Consider the following 20,306-nt stretch of genomic DNA (forward strand, 5'->3'; position numbering starts at 1 on the left):
TATGATGGTGGGGAATCTAACGATTCTTCTGTGAGGAAAAGCTAACAGATTAGGTCCCTTCAGTTGGAAAAGAGGCGGCTGAGAGGGGACATGAGAGAAATTTATAAAATCATGAGTGGGGTGAAACATGTAAATAAAAAAAACCCAAACCCTGTTATGTACCCTTTCAAATAATACTAAAATAACCAGAAGTTTTAAAACAATCATAGAAAGTACATTTTCACCTGACATGCAATTGAGCTGTGGAATCAGTTGCCTGAGGATGGTCAAATGAATAGCTCAACCAGGTTTAAAATAGGTTTAGACAAGTTCCTGGAGAAAAAGTCTATAAAACATTTATTTGCCCAGTAGACTTGGGAATACCATTTTCCATCCCTGGGAGTAAATAGGAATAGGTCTAGCTTTTTGCATCTATCTGCCAGGTAGTGACTCAGACTGGCCACTATAGGAGACAGGATGCTGAGGTTGATGAAACTTGGTCTTGCCCCCAGAATAGCATTTTCTTATGTTCTTAAGGTTTACTCACTTCTGGGCTACCTTTGTCAAACTAATTCTTAATATCTCTCACACCGTGATTTAACTTGCTACTTAAATATATATATCCAATTTATGTAAACTATTTTATTACAATTCAGTAAAGAAAGATACAGCACCCTGGCACATTTGTTCCTTATGCACGCCAGGTCCCATGTTTCAAAATAATTAATCCAATAAAATGTGAATACATTCCAACTCCCCCCCCCCCCCCCCCCACCACCACACACACACACTCTGCTGCATGAATCACCCACCCTTATCCCCCTCCCCTCATGCCTGAAAATAAAATGCAATTGATGGATTCTCAATTTATAACAAATCAATGGACATACTGATAACTCAGGTAACATGAAAGCTATAAAACAAAAAGAGAAGGAATGTCAGGGACCAACTTCACCTAGCATATTACATTTAATTAAGAGCATCACTGCAGATTCTAAGTAGGAGTTTCTGACAATATAAATCCCCAATAGTAAGAAATTGCTGTTTACCACGAAAAGAAGTGCCACAAGCTAAACTTTCCACCTGAATCATGCTGTACATCATACTGTGCCATTGCTAGAAGGAAGAAAATTCCTGACTCCTCCAAACTATTAAAATTACTTTTTTGCCTATTAAGAAGGCCTTCTGAATAAGTGCAGCTGCTCCTCTCCACCTCAGGTGTAGATCAGATAAATCATCAAACAATATAACATCAATCCTGGGTTGAATCTGCTGGCCAGGTAGGGCACTGAGATAGCTCAATATTCTCAACCAGTAAGACTGAACCCGAAAACAAAACCAGAATGAATGAAAGACCCTTTTTCCACTCTACATTTGATACCTATTTATGTCGGTAAGTTTTGCTTCAAAGTCTCTATCCTGTGAAGTGTAGGCTTGGTGCAAAAACTTATATTGAGCTTCTCTTAACATATTGGTTAAAATTAGAACCCGAGATGATCAGCAGTTGCCATCACATTAATATTATTCCGCACTTCCTTAAGTTATCATAAACAATACCACTGCACTCAGCCATCGCCTTCGTCAGCTGAGAAACTGAAAACCGGTCCACCTCTTCATTCTGGAAAAAATCATCCATCTAAGATACAAATGTTAGACCCTTCCTACATAGCATCTGTATGCAATGTTGTATTTGGAAATAAAGGAAAGAAAATCTCCATTCTCTAGGGTAAACTTTGTTTTTCCTGCAGATAAGCAGGTTGAATTAGCCATGACAACTGGGGGACGTCCTTCCAGTCCTCTACGTGGCGGACCTCTGTGTGCCTGCTGTGCATATCACCATGTGGTTCCCAGCTTGCCTCAGTCTTGTTCTTCTGCTGTGCAAGTAGCACATGAAGCTCTGTATCTCTCCGTGCGACATTGTTTGGAACCTTCTGGTTAACTCCTCATGGGATTCAGACAAGCAGTGAAGATGCTAAGACCCTCTGGCTTCAAAGCTTGCCACTGTGGCAAAATTATGTCAAAGATGGATGGACATACCCTCTGCTATGTCTGCCTAGGGCCAGGCCAACTGCAGGTACTATGGCCGCATGTCCCCAAGAGCACAGAGGCAGAGGGCAGCAAAGATCCAGAGGCTGAAGGAAGCAGCAGTGGCAGAACCTCAGATTGCACAGTCTGCTCAAGGAACCACCCAGTCTTCTCCAGGGCCCAGCAGGGAGCCCCTGAGAGGTAAGGAGAAGAGGGCCTGCTCAGTCGGTTCCTCAGGGGATGAAAGGGCCCCGTGGAAGTGCATTCTAGCTGCCTTGACACCGGGAGCACCGGGGGAAAAGCGGCTTCACAAGGCCAGTCAAGTTGTGGCCGACACACCTGGCGCATCAGCTCGACGCACCCGGTACACAGACTCACCGACTTGATGCACCCGACATGTCGAAGCATGGACGCAAAGTCCCGATGCATCAATGCGAAGAAAAGCACCGGGCGATGCATGAGGATCGAAGCGCACCCACCATGATGGAAAGTCGAAGAGAGTCAGTGGAAAAGTCTCCCTGCCGACACCTTGCGGAGTCTCTGAGATCTGGGAGGCCGGTGGACCACCGGGTTTCACATGCAGCAGAAATGGACTCATCACCCACAGCCCAGCCGTGGCCCAGACATGAAGCCCCAGTCCCAGAATGGGAAGGGCTGTCTGATGTGGAGCTGGTGTCAGCTCAGGGCTCGTCAAGATCCTCTCAGTCCTCCAAAATCTTCTCGGACCTGTCAGGGACGTCAAGACTGAGATGAGAGGGATCACAGCTGCAGGACCCTCTGGAGAAGAGAAACAAGTGGCGCTCCCAGGGAGACCGAGAACCAGTACGCCCGAGGGGATCGGATTCGGACATATTGCTGGCGGCAGTACTCCCCAGAAAGGGCTAAGGAAACGTGCCTTGGGCGAACATGGGTCCCTGGCTGCCCAGGCGATCTCTCAGATATCTCAGGTGTTGACGCTCTTCCTGTCATCACTGGAGCAAGGCCATGGGCAAGAGGCGAGTGCCCCACGCAAAGCACCACCACCAAGCAGAGAGGACGTGGACCCAATGGGTGTATCCCTTCCCTTAGACCAGCTGCAGGAGCCATCTCCATATGACTCCCCGATCTCCACGCCAAACTCTTCGGGTTATCCTTCGGACCCCCCCAGAGGAGCAATCTCAATCCATTTCCCCACTGGAGGACTTGTCATACTCCAAGTTTGTGGAAAAGGTGGAGACCAGGAAGGTACCAGACCTGAGAGCAGAGGTCCTGGGAATTCTTAACATTTTCGAGGCACCAGCAGAGCTGACTGCGCTACCATCCTACACGGTCCTGGATGAGCTGATGACCAGAGCATGGCAGCTTCCGTTTTCAGGAGCATCGGCCTCTCTCAAGACAGACCTCAAATTCAGAATTCACAACTCCCCTTTCTGTTGTATGGTGCAATTACCTCACATCTCCATTGTGGAGTCTGCCATGAACAGAGCCAGGAGGCCCCGGTTACATGTGAACACTCCCCCAGGGAAGGATAATCAGTACCTGGATAGCTTCGTCAGGCCGTATCTTTCAAGCTGCGATTCTGAATGCAGAGATCCAGCAACATCAGTTTTATATAACACAGTGTTTGTACGAGTGCCTGCAAATGTTAAAACCTGTGGTGATGACCGCTGACCCGGATGGCAGCCCTCCATCCCAGCTACATGAGATGCGAAGAGGGATTACGTCACCTGCTCTGAACAGTTTATGAAGCCTTTGACACCTTGGTGAGGATATTTGCGGGAGCTATCATGGCCAGACGCATAGTCTGGCTATGGGCGAGTGCCATCAGGGAGGACATTTATGGGACACTAGGTGACCTGCCCTGTTACCCAGATAATTTGTTTGGGGACAAGCTGCAAGAGACTGACGCAGCTGAAGGAACAGTGTAGCAGTACAGTCGCTGACAACTCGGGAAGGAAATTCTACCAGACTCCTCAGAAGATGCAGGGCCAAATCCGTGGCGGCAGGCCTTATCCTCCCTTTCACCTGCATCAATATCGGCCATCCAGGTAACTGCAACAGCCCCAGAACCGTGCCCGACAGCAAAACCCGAGGCACAGCGGACCCCAGAGAATCTGGGTGGCTGCAAACCCCAGCAAGGGTTTTAGGAGCCATAGGAACCTTATTATTCACACTAAAGTCAAAGGCAATTCCCCAGGTTTACCAACATGAGGGGGAGTTAATGACCCAAGCAGAGAAGATCCACAAAAGGGCCTATCAGAACACCAATTTCCATCAGCAGGCCTCCTGGTGGAGCCGAAGATGCTGATCCCCATGCTGCCCCTCCTTCGAGAGGCCAGGGGAAGATGGTACTTCCTTGGAGTAGAGAGTCTACAACCAACACACCAGTGGGCTATTCCACTACTCCAAGCCCAAGGAGCATGGTTTTCAGCACAGAGTGTTTACGCCCATGCCAAGAAAGTCTTTGGACTGCGGGCCAGGGCCCTATCCCGATCGCAAGGGTAGGTAAGAGCTGTCAATACGAAGTGGGGGAGGATGACCCATGTAGGCAACCTCCACAATCGGTGGAACTGAGCAGCAGTGGCTGTAACTGAGAGGAAGACGGAATCCCAGTTAATTGTCCTGGACAGAGCCAAGGCAGCACAGTCATGGAGGTAGAGAGAACAGTCCTATATACTTGGTCCTGCCGGGGCCAATTCAGGATGTGTTAGTCTCATCCAGGAAACCCTCTACTAGGATGAACTACCAAGCTAATTGGGCCAGGTACTCGAAGTGGTGCACAAAGCAGGGAGTGGATCCTTTCTCATTCCCCCCAGAACATCTGCTCCACTATCTCCACTCCTTGTATCAAGCGGGACTGACGACAGCATCGGTTAGAGTGCATGTAAGTTCCATCGCAGCGTACCACCTTCCGCAGGATGGTGCTCCAGTGTCGTGCCACCCACTGGTGTCCAGATTTATGAAAGACGTTCTCCAACAACGCCCACCAGTAAAGAAGCCGCTAGTGCCATGGGATCTAAATCTGGTCCTGGAGCAGTTGACGCTGCCATCCTTTGAACCCATGATTATCAGCCACATCAGATACCTCTCATGGAAGGTCCTTTTCCTAGTGGCGCTCACTTCAGGAAGGAGAGTTAGTAAAATCCAGGCTTTGGTCCATTATTCACCATACCTGGAGTTCTATCATGACAAAGTGACGCTGAGGGTCCCACCCATCATTTCTTCCTAAAGTGGTGTCGGCCTTTCACCTTAATCAAACGATCACGTTGTCAACCTTCTTCCTGAAACCACTTCAGTTGGAGCCGGAGAAACGACTCCATTCGCTGGACTGTAAACGCATCCTAGCATACTACAAGGGTCGGGCACAATCCAGCCCCAGAGCCTCACAATTGTTAGTCTCTTTCAACCTGAATGCCCCAGGGTGCCTTGTTACAAAAAAATGTTGTCATCTTGGATTTCTCAATGCATTGAGTTTTGTTACAGTAGGAGAGTGGAAACATTAGCTGTTGTGCCAGAGGCTTACCAGGTCAGGGCAATGGCAGCATCGATGGCACACCTAAGCGACATGCCCATTCAAGACATCTGCAAAGCCGCCATGTGATTATCGCTACACTACTGCCTTAACTAGCAAGCAGCCACGGATGTGGCGGTGGGACAAGCTGTCTTACAGGAGGGTACAACGAGACTGTTCACAAGGGGGGGCTAGGTTGAGCACACCCCATCGGACCTGGATCGAAGCACAGACTACCTCCACTGCCAAGGGGTGCTCAACCGCCTAGCTTGGGGCTCCCTAGTTGTCATGTCTAATTCAACCTGCTTATCTGCAGGGAAAAAAGCAAGTTTGCTTACCGTAAACGGTGTTTTCCGTGGATAGCAGGGTGAATTAGCCATGCCAACCCACTCACCTCCCCGGGACAGTCTCTGGACAGTGAAACTGCAAGTTTGGATAACAGACTGAGGCAAGCTGGGAACCACATGGTGATATGCAAGGCAGGCACACAGAGTTCAACTCTGTGTGCTCTTTGGAGCTTCGCCACCTAGAGGACTGGAGGGACATCCCCCAGTTGTCATGGCTAATTCACCCTGCTATCCACAGAAAACACCATTTACGGTAAGCAAACTTGCTTTTTTAAATTCCTGAATAAGTATACGACCATCTCCCTGTAATAACTGTGCTACTTGATTTAGGCCTTTTCGATCCCAAGCAGAAAATGAATCTGTTATTACGTGTGCTTTAGTGGATCCTTGGGTACTGTGGAGATGACCACGCCCACGGGGAAGAGCGTCGTGAGGAGCCACAGCACTGGGCTAGACTCTATACACAAAACTCCGGAATTGAACTCTCTTATTATACAGCTTGAAGATAGTCACCAGGTGGCAGTCGTGAGTTGTAGTCTCAGGGACCTCGGCAGAGGGAGCCCTTCTCTCCTTGGTGACATCAGGAGGTTCCGCAGCAAGGGTTACTGTGGATGAGACAGATGAGATATTAGAATACTCACTCGGTGTTAGCTGTTATGGATGCGATTCCACTAGATATTTGTCGTAGGTAAAGGCACTGAGGCAGGGAGAGGAGGCCCTCAAGCGAGTACCTGTTCCGTGAATGGCACCCGAAAATAGAACAGAGGGCTCCCGAGGAGCGGGTACCCAAGTTAGTAGCAAAACCCGAAGGGCAGAAGGAGAGCTTTCCTGCAGACATCAGGGAAGTGGCAGAGTAGCGCAGACAGGAACAGTTCGAGTCTATTCGAGCCTTTGCCAACTCAATGAGCCAGCAATCTTGAGAAGTAGATATACCTGGATTGGCGTGATGTCAGATGAGGGAACGCCCTCTAGGTTTGCACCACTGGGCGTACTTAGACGTGGGTTGCGCGCGCGCACCCTAGCAGGTACCTGGGAGGAGCAATGGTGTACGGCTGCACCATAGCCGTTCCGGGGCTTCTAGAGAAGTCTGCTTGATGACGCTGCGGTAGCCATCTTGCCCAAGTAAGCGAGAGGAGCTGAGATAGGGGTGCAACAAGCGGGGCGAAGCCGTCGAAGATCAACGGACACAACAGAATCTGTCTACATGCTGGAGAAAAGTCCAGATTTCCTTTTATTTGAAGAAAAGGAGTTAGAGCAAAAGCATGCCCAAGTATTTTTGGGACAAATTTCCAGACTCTGTAAAGATGTAATTAAAAGACTGGTTCAAATTTTGCCAGGCAGCTTGTCAGCAATATGTAACAGGGATGGATGGGACTCGAAAATTCAATTTCATATGACATAGCTATATATATAATGAGCAAACATACAAACAATCCCTTAAAATCCAAAGTAAACAGGTCCAATTATATAAAGATTTAAATTGGGCAAACCATATCCACCCTGCTTCTAACCATTCTTAAGCCAACAGAATGGTAATCTCAGTTTAGCTTGCCTCCATAAGAAACATAGTCGTAAACTGTCCAGGCAACTAATATCTTTTTTTCAAGAGCAACATGGGGAGCAACTGAAGAACATACTGACATTTAGGAAATAAAAATCATCTTTAAAAGGTTTATCCACCCAGCCTGTGATAATGAGAGAGACTGCCATTATTATAGACATATTCTAGAGAAATCTAAAGCGGTGAAATATTAGAACTACAGTAGATATACTCCTGGGATCTTCAGGTACCCTAATGCCCAAGAAAATGATATCTCTTACCTGCCATTTTAAAGGAAATCCTTGACCACAGTCATCCTTCTGGGTAGAGGGATAACTTCAGATTTCTCGCAATTTAACTTAAAACCCGAAAGATCCATATTCCTTAAAAATTTTTAACATTTGAGAAAGATTTTAAGATTCATTAGTAAAACCGGAACATAATTCACAAATGCTGATATTTTAAAATAATGTCCATCCATTTGAATGCCTTCCACTTTATTATTTGACAAGATCTTAAGTAACAAAGATTCCATAGATAACAAAATAGCAACAGGGACAAAGGGCAGCCCTGTCTCTTGCCCCTTGTCAGACAGAATTCCTCCAAGAACTCCCCATTTACTAACACTGTAACCTTAGATTTAGAATAAAGAAAGGTAACAACATCAAGAAAAGTCGTCAGTAGGTTGAACCTATTCAACATCTGAAATAAGGCCATTTGACCCTTACAAGCAAGAAGAGCATACTTGAGACGTGCGATAACTCTAGAGCCCCTAACAACTTAGCAAATTTGTGACCAGATACATATTCTTGTTGACATCAAATCAGATGGAATCACTTCTAATCTTAGATAATTTGACATCAAAATTTAGCAGCATTGAAGAAGTAAATTATTCCCTTCGTGAAGATTGGTGTGAGGTTTGAAGACAGTGGATTGTGATTATTGATGCAGGTATTTAAGATCTTTTTTGCGAGGGGACATATTTTGTAGAAGAGGGGAGGAATATGAATTTCAGAAATTTTTAATTATAATAATGTTTTTTCTAAATTTTGCATGTAGAAAAAGAAATTGGATTCCAATGAAGTAAAGTTTTTGGAAGTTTTAAGAAAGACCAATGGTGTATTTACAAACACAGTGGGATATTGCAAGAACAGTGTGAGAGTGAGAACCTTGCAAGGACATTGGCTCGGAAGAAATGTATAAATGAATGCCCTTTATTTGTGGTAGACAGTATGATGTTGAGAATCTTTGTTAATAAGTACTTTCAAATTCCCCTGATGAAGCCGTGAGGTGAAACAAGGGCCCTGTAGGGATTGGTGGAAAGATCAAGGGATTGATAGAAAAAAGAGTGGTTTCAGGATGTAAGGATTGATATAAAGGGAAGAACTGAGGAATGAATTGTTTGATCTAATGAGACAGATGTAAAACAGATTCCAATGTAAAGTCAAATTGAATAACCAAGTGTAGGTAGATTGAATCTGGTGATGTATTGGGATTGGTTTTATGAATGTAATAAGTATATATGAGTGTGTATGAGTGGGATACTTTTTAATAATTGTAGTAAAAAATGATTGGATAAACATTATGTATTGTATAAATGATAAATATAACATGAATGTTCTTTGATATTTTTCTAAATGACAATAAAAAGAGGATTCTTTGTGAAAACTTGATATGTACTTATATACCACTCCATTGGGAGTGTATTTTGTTGTTGTTGTGTGTGTGTGTGTGTGTGTGTGTGTGTGTATATATATATATATATATCCAATTTATATTCAGTGCTCCCACTTACTTATTCCTGCCTATTGTGTACCCCACTTCATATTTATTTATTTGCATTTTACCTCATATCTGTATCCCTTGCTTCTATACTCGATGCTTTGTTTCTTTATGTAATCCACCTTGGGCCTGTCTTTAGAAAAAGGTGGAATATTAAATGCTCGTGCTCTCTCGCTCTCTCTCTCTCTCTCCCTCGAGAGAGAGAGAGAGAGACGTAGCTGAATTGTTTTAGAGCAGGATCTGGATTTTATCAGTTTGTTGCAGTGTTTTCTGGGCCTTGACACAAATCTTTCTTATGCTGACACATGACATGTCAAGGTTTAGTTTTCCATTATCTTTGTGGAAATACAGAGTCAAATGCTTTTTTTCATATTTATTTTGAAGAACAAAGGAAGATTTTTCTGGACGACTTTAGCTTTGACCAGGCTTTAATTTTATATTTTTCAGTTAAGTTGTTTGTTTTGCACATTCACTTTAGATTAAATGACACTAAAATTCAACAACATTTAAAAAGAAAATATAGTACAGAACATGTTCTTTGGGCCAGTGTTCAATTATCTAGAAAAATATCTATTACCTGGAATTTGGTGTTGCATAGACGTCATAACCCAGCATCTCTATTTCATCTTGCCTTGCTTATAAACTGTTAATTAGCAGATGTGTCCATGGCAGATGAGCAGTATTGCCCCTTTCCTATATACAGAATTTTTGGCAGTGGAGAGCGCAGAAGAAAGGGGCACAGAATTTGATGCAAGCTTTGCGGTGAGTCTTCTATGCAACAACATGAAAAATCAAGAAATGAAAAGTCAAGTCTGAGTGAGTCAGCTATCCAATAATATTGAAAAGCAAAAGGCGTGGAGAATATGATGTTGATGAAATACAAATATATTATTTAAAGTCATATATAAATAAGATTCTAAAGTTTTTTAATCTGAAAGTAACTGCAACAGGAATGGCTAAACACAAAAAACAGCATGGGATTATGATGTGGAAAGGATACCTGTGTCAGGGCCTATGTTAATGAAAAAGGACAAGTTTCCAGTGCTTTCTCACAGTGAACATTGGGATGCAGAGAAGTATGTGGAAGATTTTGCTTGGTTCGTCTCTGAAAATAACCTAACTGTTGTGGCAGTCAAAAAAGCAAACAGAATGTTAGAAATTATTAGGAAGGGGCTAGTGAATAAAATGGAGGATGTCATAATGCCTCTATATTGCTCTATGGTGAGACCGCACCTTGAATACTGTGTACACTTCTGATCACAGCATCTCAAGAAAGATAAAGTTGTAATGGAGAAGGTACAGAGAAGGGCAACCAAAATGATAAAGGGGATGGAACAGCTCCCCTATGAGGAAAGACTAAAGAGGTTAGGGCTGTTCAGCTTGGAGAAGAGACGGCTGAGGGGGGATATGATAGAGGTCTTTAAAATCATGAGAGGTCTAGAACAGGTAAATGTGAATCGGTTATTTACTCTTTCGGATAATAACCACATCCCCTGGAATTTGTTGCCAGGGGATGGGGTTAGTGCAGTTCGTGTTACTGGGTTTAAAAAGATTTGGATAAGTTCTTGGAGGAGAAGTCCATTACCTGCTATTAATCATGTTGTCTTAGAAAATAGCCACTGTTATTACTAGCAACAGTAGCGTGGGATATATTTAGTTCTTGGGTACTTGCCAGGTACTTGTAACCTGGATTGGCCACTGTTGGAAACAGGATGCTGGGCTTGATGGACCCTTGGTCTGACCCAGTATAGTAATTTATGTTCTTATGTTGTAACTGTCTGTCTTGACATCTTGTAAAGCCGCTGGTGCGCACAAATGCAAGAGTATAGTGTTGGTCAAATGCCAGTGTATGAGTTAAAGACACATAAAGGCAAGAAAGTGGTGGCGGCTGCTGCTGCTGCTTAGGAAGGCTTCCATACCAGCAATGGCAGAGTCTTCCAGTTCTGAATGTGTGCAGCACTATACTGAAACACCTGCCCTTCAGTTGGGGACCAGCTTGACTCTTCAGTTATCACTTTAAAGATGTATTGGTCACATCTGCTGCTCTAACTGAACTCCAGGCAGCTATTACGTCCTCACAAAGGGCTCTAGTCCTTGGTTTTTAAACACTCTACAAGCAGCTTCCCATTTTTAGGCACTGCACAAGAACTTTTGACCCATTGTTATTGTTCAGTGCTCAGAAAAAAGATAAATTGTACAGTAATTGTTTCTATTTCTATTTTTAATAGATGGGGAACTTCCATTATCCAGAACAACCTTGGTCCCAACCCTGCTGTACTGTATTTTCTGTGATGGGGTACTATCTGTGCCACATTTGGCTCTACGCAGAATAATTTTGTCGAGAGGGATAATCTTTTCAAACTGTGAGTAGCGTTCCCTCATCCTCTGCTATTTTCCATCCCCTTCTCTGCATCTTAGTGGTGTGGATAAGCTTAACTGTGCTTAGCATAACTTGAAATGCCAGTGTACTTGGAGTGGATCAAATTCATGGCAGTTACAATTCAGTGCCAAAAAGTTCAGAGTCATGCATTTGGATGCAGAAATACAAAGGAGCTGTATTTGATGGGGGATGAAAGAGGTCTCTCTTCTGCATATTCCAGAAGAGAGACCTCAGGGTGGTAGTGTTCGATCTCAAAGTAGCAATATAGTGTGACAAGTTGGTGACTAAAGTCAGAGGGGATGCTGGGCTGCAGAGAGAGAGAGGGGCATAACCAGCCAGAAAAAACTGGTGATAATGTCTATCTACAGATCATTGGTGAGTCCAAATCTAGAGGCTGTGTCTCAAAAAGGATAATGATAAGGTGGAAGCAGTCCAGAGAGAGACCAAAAATTGTACAGGGTCTGCACCAAAAGAGACATGAAAATTGAGGATCTAAATACCCTAGAGGAGAAGAGCAACAGGGATATATATTTATTTAAAAATGTATATATCACTCCATAAGCCAAATCTATCAGTGCAGTTTACAATAAAAACATCCATAAAAAACAAAAACACAATCATCCTCTTCACTGCTGAACCTTTTACCCCCACAACTCCACCTACGCAAGCACTAGGGAGTAAGAAAGCTTTAACATGCTTCCAGAATTTCTGATAGTTTACTTCTGACTGCACTGCATTTGGTAACATATTCCATGGCTATGATGCAGACTTTAAAGTACATGAAAAGTTTTAAAAATGCTCATGAAACCTTTTCCATTGGAAAGAAAGTAATAGAACTAGGAGTAATGATAAGAAGCTCCAAGGGAGTGGACTTGGGAGCAACATTGGAAAATACTATTTTCATGAAAAAGGGTAGTAAGTCCTTCTGGAAGAGGTGGTAAATACAAAAAGGTGATGGAATCCAAAAGGGAGTGGCATGAACACAAAGGATCCTTAGTAGCAAGAGGAGGAAAATGAATTATTGGGTTATCCGTTGATACCTTTTCGGCATTGGTGTAAACTACATAAGCAGAAGTTACAACCCTAAACAGAAGGCAAGGAGGTAACATGCATGAAGCAGCAATTGCAACCCTAAATCGAATGATTGGGGGCAACATTTAGGGAGTGAAAGTTACAATCCTAAATACCTTGCTAGGCAGACCGGATGGGCCATTCTGGTATTTATGTGCCATCATTTATTATGTTACTAAGGTTGGAGAGGTAGAAGGTATGGCACTTAACAAAGCTATAGGCATAATAGGCATCTCAGAGATCTGATGGAAGGAGGATAACCAATGGGACACTGATATCAGGGTTCAAATTATCAACATGACAGGGTAGATGAAACTGATGTAGGGGATGGCACTATTTTAAGGATAATTAAGGATTTTAAGGAGGATAATTCCTGCAGGGAACAAAATGCACTATGGAATTTTTTATGGATAGAAATTCCATGTTTGACGGGGAAGAGTACAGCAGTGTCTATATGCTACTGTCTGGCTGCACAGGATGAAGAATGCATGGGACAAGCACAGGGAATCTCTGAAGGAATAGAAGTGATTGTAGAGATGGACAGACTAAGTAGGCCATTTGGTCGTCTTCTGCCCTCATGTTTCTGTGTGTTTGAGAATTAAACAGTGAAATTCTAAGAAATTAGAAAGGCAAATAAAATAGAAAATGCAATAATGGGTGATTTGAATTACTCCAGTATTGATTTGCTAAATGTTTCGTCAGACCATGCTAGGGAGGTCAGGTTCCTGGATGATGATTATTTTTTAAATTTGATACACAGCTTGTTTATAATTGAATCCAAGCAGTTTCTATCATCAGTGCCATAAATGACTGCTTCATGGAATCCTGAATCAACGAGAGGGGGAGCTATTTTAGATCTGGTCCTCACTGGAATGCAGGATCTTATGTGAGGAGTAACTGTGGTGGGGCAACTTAGCAATAATGGTCTTAGTGTAGTCAGATTTAGAGGGAGGACATTAAGTACAACTGCTGCATAGTTATTTAACTTTAAAAAGGGGAGATTATGATAAAATGTGGTAATTAGAAAAAAATAAGAGTGGTTATAAATGTTAGAAGTTTCCTTTAAGGCATGGACATTGTTTAAAAAATACCATACTAGAAGCCCAGATAAAATATATACCAAAATCAAATGACTGCCAGCATAGTTAAATGATGATTGAGAGAGGCAGTTAAAGAAAGGTCATCTTTCAGAAAATGGAAAGTAGATTCCAATGAGGAGACTAGGAAAGAACATAAGCACTGGCAAGATAGATGTAACACATGGATAAGACAGCCAAGAGAGAATTTGAAAAGAAACTTGCCATTGGAGCAAGTCATTCAAAGCAAGAAGCCTGAGTTTCAATTGGATTACTAGATGACCAAGAGGAAAAAAGGGATGCTCATGGATAGCAAGGTCATAGCAGGAAAAAAAAAATGAATTTTTCGCTTTGGTCTTTGAGGAGGATTTTGGAGAGATACTCACACTAGAAACATTCTTTGATAGTTTTTAAGTTCCTCTGAAATAAATCAGTTTAAAAATGGAAGATGAAATAGAGCAAATTGACAAACTAAATCATCTGGATCGGATTGAATTCACTCCAGAGTTCTGAAAAAAACTAAAATGTGAAATTGACGAACCGTTACTAGTAATTTGTAATCTAGAATTAAAAACAGCCACAATACTTGAGGACTGGAGGGTGGCCAGTATAATGTCATTTTTAAAAACTGTTCTGGGGTGATTCGTGAAACTATAGACTGGTTAGTCTGATATCGATGCTGGTCAAAATGGTAGAAGTTACTCCTTGAAAACAAAATTACTGGCCATATGGATAAACATGACCTAATGGAGAAGAGCTAACATAAATTTAGCAAGGGAAACCTTTCCTTACCTAGTGCCTGGTTTTTTGGAAGTTGTTAATAAACATACGGATAAAGCTAAACTGACTGATATTGTGTGTCTGGATTTTAAGAAGGCATTTGACAGTCCCTTATGAGAGACTCCTCAGAAAATTCAAAAGTTATAGGAGAGGAGGCAATATCCAATTGTAGATTGGTAATGGATCAAAAGACAGGAAACAGAGTGACTAAATATTCAGTTTTCCCAGTGGTGAAAGGTAAACTGTGGAGTGCCCCAGGAATCTAAACTGGAACCAGTGCTGTTTAACATAATCATAAATGATCTGGAAAAGGTCGCAACAAGTGGCATTATCAAATTTTGCAAGTGATACAAAATGATTCAAAGTTGTTAAAATATGAGCAGAATGTGAGGAACTGCAGAAAGACCTTGCAAGACTTGGGACTAGGCATGTAAAATGGTAGATAAAATTTTAATATGAATGAGTGCAAAGTGAATCATATGGGGAAAAACAAATCCTAACTATAGGAACACAATGCTGGCTTCTATATTAGGAGTTACCACCCTGGAAATGGATCTTGGAGTCACTGTGGGCAATATATTGAAATCCTCAGCTCAATGTGTGATGGCAGTTTAAAAAAAAAAAAAAAAAAGCAAATAAATGTTAGAAATAATTTTTAAAGGAATGGAAAACAAAACTGAGAATATCATATGTCCCTGTACAGATCTATGGTGTGTCCTTACCTTGAATACTGTGTGCAGTTCTGGTTGCCCCATCTCAATAAAGGTAAATCAAAACTAGAAAATGTTCAGGGAAAGGCAACAAAAATGATAAAGGAGATGGAATGGCTCTCTTATGAAAAAGGTTAAACAGGCTAGTGCTCTTCAGCTTGGAGGAGAGGAACTGAGAAGGGATATGATAAAAGTTTATAAAATTGTGTCTGGTGGAACTGATAAATTGGGGATAGTTATTTCAACCCTTTCAAATAACACTAAGACTAAAGGAAAATAACAGGTAGCAAATTTATAACAGAATGGAATAATTGAATGCACAATCCAGCTGTGGAATTAGTTGCTGGAGGACATAGCTGAGTTTAAAATGGGTTTGGACAAGTTCCTAGAGAAAAAGTACACAAAACATGGCTAGTCAGGTAGATTTTAGAAAGTCACCACTTGTTCCTGGATGTGAACAACAAGAAATTGATCTAGGTTTTGGGATCTGGATTGGCCACTGTCAGAGACAGCATGCTGGGCTTGATGGACCTTTATTCTTCTCAGCATAGCATATCTAATGTTCCTATGAGCAGGGGTGAGTGAGATGTATGGTAAAAGACCTGTGGAGCTCTGAGTGTTGGATTAGGTATGTGAACTTAATATTTTCTTGAACCCAGTATGATAGAGGGCCAAAATGGGGAGCAACAACAGTCTTGTGTACAGTGGTGATGCAGCTGCTTTGAACTTTCCAGGGAAAGGTGGCAGAGTCAACCAACATGGAGAAACAATAGGAGTTTGGAATACTATTTTGTATAATGGGTGGTAGATGGCAGGTTACCTAGCATGGGCAGCAGGCTGATTTTGGCATGAATAAAAATAAGGGCATGAAAGAATAAGGAATGATCTCCTGCTGGCAGTAAGGTTCTACATTTGACAGTTAGGACATAACCTTAGCTAGTGTAGTGAAGGCAAGGTTAACCAGGCAGGCAGACAAACTACATAGGCCAAATGGTTCGTACCTGCTGAAATTTTCTATTCTATGTATGTTGTGTTGGGAAGAGGTACTTTGAACATAGACAGTTCTTTTGGATGCATAATAAGTGCTTTAATTTGCAGACATTTTATTTATTTATGCATTTGTTTATTTAAAGCTTTTTTTATACCGATATTAGTAGCAACATCATATCGGTTTACCTTAGAACTAAAGGTTGAAGGTTTACAAATAACAGGTTACGGGGATGGGATGAAAGGAACCAAGGTGCAAAAAGGAACTGAAAAGGCAAGCAGAAAAGGCTGCTGAAGGTAAAGGCATAACAATTGCAAAAAGGAACATGGCAACAATGAAACAATAACAATATGATAGTGTAACAATGTAACAGAAAGATATACAATGCTAAATGTCTTTATACAAGGGTTTGGATGAGATGTTGGAGAAAGAGGGCAGGAACATATTGTGGGTAGGCTTGTTTGAAGAGCCAGGTCTTCAAATTAGTTCTGAATTTAGTAGCGCTTGGCTTAAGCCGGAGGGTCGTAGGTAGTGTATTCCAGAGTGTGGGTCCGGCTATTGAAAGGGCTTGTTCCCTGGTAGATGTAAGGAGCGCCTTCTTTAGGGAGGGAACATGGAGGGTCCCTTTGGTGGTGGTTCTAGTGGATTGTAGATATGTGTTTGAAATTTTAAGTTTTATTTGCCATATGTTTTAGACACAGATTAGGTAGTGTTCTAGTATGAGGCAGCCTCCAGGGCAACTAATTCCACATGTAGACACTCTAGTTTTATTTGCTCTAGCGAGAAATTGAACAGACTGTGTAAACGAAAATGTCCCCTATTGGTGTGCATTCTTATTGAGACAATCCTGCAAAGCACCTTGTGAGATACTTTAACACTGTGATAAATAAGGAGATGTCCTGTTTATTCTGTAAAGCTTGTTTCTTTTTCTTAAAGTTTCCTGTGTTATAGCCCATGCTGTTTCTTCTTCTTTCTTTGGTGTCTAATGTGGATGCTCAGTCATGTTAATGTTATTTGCATATTGTTTGGGTTTCATTTTATTTCTTTTTGAATAGTATTCTACTAACCGGAAATCTATGTTAACAGAACTGGCCTGTTTCTCTATAGAAAAGAAAAAGGGAGCTTAAGCGTTTTGAGTGTGAAGAGCACATGAAACATGTGAACTAAACAGGGGGGGGGGGGAGAGACAACTGCTGCTCTTACAAGTCCTGTTTCCCTATAGGAAACTAAATTAAAAAGTTGATAAATAGCTCTTGTACTTTTTGGGTAGGATGGGCTAGCCAGCAGTGCTGGGAAATAGTCTGTTACAGATATATTAATTGATTAACACAAAATAGGCCTGCTTTATCAAGGATTTTCTTCCATTTAGGGTTTATGGTAAAATCTTTGATAAATCACTCTAAAACAAATAGAAAATTGCAGTCAATGCCCATCACTCTAAGCAAGGCAGATTATGTACAATACTAGAAGAAGAATAACCTATTCTTGTTAAGAATCTAGAGGTTGACAATACAGCCATATCCGCAACAGAAAAAGTATCTTCAACATAAAAAATATTTTAAGCAGTGTCATAATCAATATCTTCCTCATATTTGCCAACACATCCCACTGATAAAACAGCGCAACAAAGACGGCAGCCAAAGGAAATTACCCAACATCAAGGTCCAGGGTTTTATTTTCCTGCCCTAAGTCAGGACTTGTGGATCTCAAATATTACACTCAGAACATGATATATAGTGATAATATATAACGTTCACATTGTTTTTTCGGTTACACAACTGCTAAGAAAAAATGTATATTTTTGTAAATCGTTATGATGGCTCTACCGAATGACGGCATATAAAACTCAACAAATAAATAAATAAAATAAATAATGCTGATGCAGGTATAAGCTTTTGTTTTTCTCACAGGACAAGCAGGATGGTAATCCACACATATGGGTGACATCACAGGATGGAGCCCAATCATGGAACACTTTTGTCAAAGTTTCCAGAACTTTGACTGGCCCCTACTGGGCATGCCCAGCATGGCACTAACCCTGCAGCCAGCAGGGGTCCCCCTTCAGTCTTCTTTTTTCTGCGCAGCAGTAGCCTCGCGGTTAAGGAGCTCTGCAGAGATTCCTGACAGGAATTTTCCTCACGGAATTACTCAAAGTTAATTTGCCCCACAGGGGTCCCTCCTTTAACTTTTTAAAGCTGCGGTACTCTGGTAAGTTTTTACCCGTTTTTCGTCGATTACCGTCTAGTTTGGCTCTCGCGGCCTACTGGCCGTCGACCGTACCGCGGCTCAATTTTTTTCCATGGCATCGGGGTTCCGTCGGTGCCCGGACTGTAATCCACCATGTCCATCGCAGACCCCCATAAAGTCTGTGTAATGTATCTTGGACGAGAGCATGATGTCTTGACCTGCACCAAATGTGCCCTAATGACACCAAAAGGTCGCAAGGCCAGAATGGAGAAGATGGAACTTCTCTTCCGTGCTCAAACCCCAACTTCGTCCATTGCGTCGACGTCGTTAGAACCGGCTCCATCAACTTCATGCCAGCATCAACCACCGCCCGGTGACCGTCCGGCATCAATGACATCTCGGCCTTCGACACCCTCTACTCCCCCTCAGGACTGAGGGGATCGTAGAGACAAACATTGACATTGAAAGTCTCGGACCATCGAGGGAGTGAAATCATCGACCTTGCCATCGTCTGAGCCGCCGTCGAAGAAACCCCATCCAGAAAAGGCACCGACCTTTTCGGCGACCGGGTCACCGAGGCAACCCTCACCATATCTGGAAACCGATGTGATATCTCGATCGAATGTCGGTATACAAAATAAATAAATAAATAAATAAATAAATACAGAGTATCGGGAGCTGCGACTCTGCCTTTAACGGTGGTCCCTCCGGCTATGCCTCTGCCTCCTTCTGTTCCGGAGCCAGGGCTGCTTGGTCCAGGTCTCTGAGAAGAACTGGACCGGATGGATGCAACGACTCCAGGTTCCTCAGACACCGGTACCGATTGTGGAACCGACCACCGACCCAATTCCGGTGGCGTTGGCACCGCTGCTGTTCAGGATGGAAGCGCTCATTGCCGCTTTTCCACCGATGGACCCCAGGTCACCGATGGCTCCGGTGCCCTCCCCGCTTACTTTGTCATCGGGAGGAGAAACACCATTCGCATCCCTCCATCGGGAGTTCTGCCTCAGCCATCAATGCTGATACGTCCCTCGCTACCAATCCAACCATCTGTGCCGATACGCCCGTCGGCGCCACCGAGCCATCCATCGATACTCTCGATGCCTGCGCCGGTGCCTTCGATGCCTTTATCGGTGCCTCCAATTATTCCTTCGATTCCTTCAGAACCTAGACCAGGACCCTCGGGTATCCCATCTCCCCATCCCCCTCTAGCTCCTAGAGGGGCAGGGGCACCTCTGATACCTGGACTCATGATTCCTCCCCATACACTGATGATTTGCCTTCACCACCTTCACCCACTGAAAGTATAAAGCATTCTCCTCCAGAGGACCTTTCCTTTATAAATTTTGTGAAGGAAATGTCTGAATTGGTTCCCTTCCAATTACAGACTGAACAGAATGATAGACATCAGATGATGGAGTTGCTTCAATTCCTGGATGCTCCCAAGGAAATAACCTCCATCCCTATCCACCAGGTTCTTCTGGATCTCCTGAAGAAGAACTGGGAACTTCCCGGCTCCATTGCTCCAGTCCACAGAAAAGCTGACACTACCTATTTGGTGCAGTCAGCTCCAGGTTTTCAAAAACTTCAGTTGGATCACCAATCTGTAGTGGTAGAATCCGCACAGAAAAGAACAAAAAGATCAAAGCCTCACACTTCTTTTCCTCTTGGCAAGGAACAGAAGTTTCTAGATGCCATTGGTCGCCGTGTCTTTCATGGCTCAATGCTCATCTCCCAAATTGCCACTTATCAGCTCTATATGACCCAATATAATAGGGTCATTTTTAAGCAGATTTAAGACTCCCAGTCTCAGCAATTTCAAGAGCAACTCCAAATCCTAGTAAACAAAGGGTTTGAGGCAGGCAAGCATGAGATCAGATCATCCTATGATATCTTTGATACTGCTACTAGAGTATCTGCAGCAGCTATTTCGGCAAGGAGATGGGCCTGG

The 20,306-nt window shown here is 43.0% G+C and overlaps 1 protein-coding gene across 12 annotated transcripts in view; it reads left to right on the forward strand.

The window, feature by feature from the left end:
* FAM110B (family with sequence similarity 110 member B) overlaps positions 1 to 20,306 on the forward strand; it is a 494,939-nt gene that overhangs the window by 130,725 nt on the left and 343,908 nt on the right. For all 12 annotated transcript variants that reach the window (XR_003854818.1, XM_029591322.1, XM_029591320.1 and 9 more), the window contains one exon: positions 11,392 to 11,526. The gene's annotated coding sequence lies outside the window, so the exon portion shown is untranslated. The remainder of the gene's footprint in view (positions 1 to 11,391; positions 11,527 to 20,306) is intronic.

The sequence above is a fragment of the Rhinatrema bivittatum genome, chromosome 2, assembly GCF_901001135.1.
Source record: "Rhinatrema bivittatum chromosome 2, aRhiBiv1.1, whole genome shotgun sequence".
Lineage (NCBI taxonomy): Eukaryota > Metazoa > Chordata > Amphibia > Gymnophiona > Rhinatrematidae > Rhinatrema > Rhinatrema bivittatum.